Source organism: Pteropus vampyrus, unplaced genomic scaffold (genome assembly GCF_000151845.1).
Source record: "Pteropus vampyrus isolate Shadow unplaced genomic scaffold, Pvam_2.0 Scaffold18, whole genome shotgun sequence".
In the NCBI taxonomy this organism is placed as follows: Eukaryota; Metazoa; Chordata; class Mammalia; order Chiroptera; family Pteropodidae; genus Pteropus; species Pteropus vampyrus.
Window position 1 is genome coordinate 3,614,211 of NW_011888799.1, and position 2,864 is coordinate 3,617,074.

The following is a 2,864-nucleotide window of genomic DNA, read 5'->3' on the forward strand; positions in this document are numbered from 1 at the left end:
TCTGGCACAGTCTGTTCCAGAAAAACCCCATCTGCTTCAGGAAGCCACTGGATTTTTCTAAGCAGAGAAGAGGCATAATCGGACTTGCGCAGAGCAGGCTGTGACTGAAGGTAAGCAAAAAGTGGACACAGGTTAGGAGCCTATTTTAGGTTTTCTTTTTGCTTGTCTAGGTGCTCTGTTCTAATAGGTGGAGGGAAGGTCACAGCCAGGGGTCCTAGAGGAGGAGAACCCCAAGAGTCTAGCATGGGGCAGAGGAGGGAAGGAGGACAGAGGTGGAAGCTGAGGTCTCTGCAGATGACTGTCCCCAATTTGCCTTTTGTCTAGGATGGGTCTGTCTGAAGGGCAGAGGCCATGCTCCTCCATAACCTAGTAAGTAAGTAGCTCCCCGACAGTCCCTTGAGACTGCCCCTGTGTAACTTGCGAGCATTGAACCCTGGGGCACCCAACATCCATGGGATGCTTGTAGGTTTGGTTTGGAGAAGGAGCTATGAAATTTACATTATACAGACAGTTATTTCACAGGCTGATGAAATCACTATAATAGAATGATAATCTACAGTACAAAACTTATTACTTACTTAAACTTGTCTGTTCAGGGAAAGCTGAGTTTGATTCATAGACTTCTAGAAGCACCAAGAGAGAGCAATAAACTCAGGCCTCAAGGAGTGGGGAGTGAGGGGTCTTTGATGTAAATCTCTTCTTAAAGTCTTCTGAAACACGGGATTCTGTTCAATACTGGCTCTGCCACTTATTAGCTATGTGACTTGAGTCATGTTATTTAATCTCTCTGAACCACTTTCCTCTGCTTACAACACTGGATAGTCCATAACTGAGAATGATTACAACACTTGACAGTCCATCTCACTGAATTGTGAGTAACACATGAGATACAGTGGTCATAGTGCATACGCTAAAATATAACTGAGAAATATGCCATGAGTATGGTGGCTATGTGATTTTCTTTGGGACAGATGCTGCTAGGGAAAGAAGTAGGATTTGAGGGGACTAGATTTCTTCTACCAAGAAGACTTTCTCAGCCAAATGTAAGAATTCTCACCTCTGAACCCTGGGGCCATTATTATACATTTCTCTAGCAATATTTGCCTCAAAGAAAATCTCTCCTTGTGACTTTATCAGATTGAAAGACAGGGAGGGACATTTCCAGATATTAAGTGTCCATCATGTGCCAAAGACTGTGCTGGGTGTTTGAAATAAATTACCTCAGATAATATCCTCATATTTTAGTTAGAAAAATTTGTGAAAGACTTTGAAATGGAGAAAAAAACGAAAAACAGCAAAAAGATAACTTGCGTATTTTTCTAATGCAAACTGTCAGGTTATTTGATTGTGTTGAGGCCTGGGTATTTCATTGTCTTTGAGCTAGTTACAACTCTGCAAGTCCTAGAAAACTGCTAACAATACAAATGATTTTCATCCTTAGAAATGCAAATGCAGTTTTTGGTGGAGATGCAGCTGATTATTTCCCAGTGGTTATTGATCTGTTTTGCAGATAATTGTAATTTTATTTTAGAATTCCTGACTGTTTATATGAAGATGTGTGTTCTTTGAATTCTCCTCTTGACTGGTTGTCATATATTAGAGGTTCCCTCATTAATTAATGAGTCAAATAGAATCTTTGGCATGTAGTCATTTTATGTTTATGTAAGAACCATGAGCTTAACCTTTAAAAAATTATTCTTTAATATTACATGTCAGAAAGCTGAGAGAAGCCTTACCCAGGGTTATAGAGTTGCAGTTATCCAAGCTGGAATTTGATATTAGATCTGTCTGCTTCTTTCAAGTTGACGGTGCTGCCTCAACATGTCATGTCCTACTGATTTATGTACATGCCTTTTCTCTCCTGCTTTTTCTGAGCCCTGGAGGATTGAAGGGCCTGCGCCTCACACTCAGGAGTAATTACTTCTGAAAGGAATAAAGGAGCAGGGTTAGATTGGGTTCTGGGCACTACAGTTCACGTGATAGACTGGGTAAAGGATAGACTAAGATAGTAGAGTCAGGAGCACTGGGGAGAAGGGCTTGTGTCGGGGGATAGAAAGAGATGAGGTAGATAGGAAGAATATCCAGAAACTCAAGCTGGGTCCCTCCCCTCTCCTCCCTCTCTTTACCACCACCTCCTACCATCTGCCTTATGCAGAATTCTCCCTGTAATTATGCTGTGGAGTGAAGATGAGAAAAGTCCCCATCTCCACTCTGAAAGACCTTGAGTTTAATCCCCAAATTTTCCCGTGAGATGCAGTCTTATTTAATCCTTCTATGGGCCCCACAGCTACATCCCTGGATCAGCCTAGATGTTTGAGTGAGCCTTCTAATTTTTCTCCAAATTCAGATTCTCCCTCACTGATCCATCTCACACTGCTACTTCTACCTACTACAATTATTCTCCTGAAAGAAGACTTTGAACATGAAAGGTTCTCCTGGCTGGTGTTAGAATTATTTAGAAAGTATTTGCTGAAAAATGATGAAAGGTCTACTTCCTCTTTCCCTCATTCTTTTATTCATCTAACTAGAGTTATTATTACATGCTTACCCCTACTGCCTGACATTATAAAACATCACATGGAGACTCCTAAGAGTTATAAGAAATAAACTTTCTGATTCAAATGGAAAAACTTTTTTAAAAAAATTATCATTTAATAACATTACCATTCCTACCCCTTCCCTGTTTCATAAATCTCCAAGCACCGTTTACCTTCTAAGTACTATATTTTTCTTGTTTATAGTCTGTCTCTTCAGTAAGAAGTTCAGCCCCATGAGGGGAGGAATTTGGTTTTGGTTTTGGTTTGGTTCCTTGTTTTTATATCTTGTTTACTGCCTGACATCTAATGAGTAATCAATAAATGTTT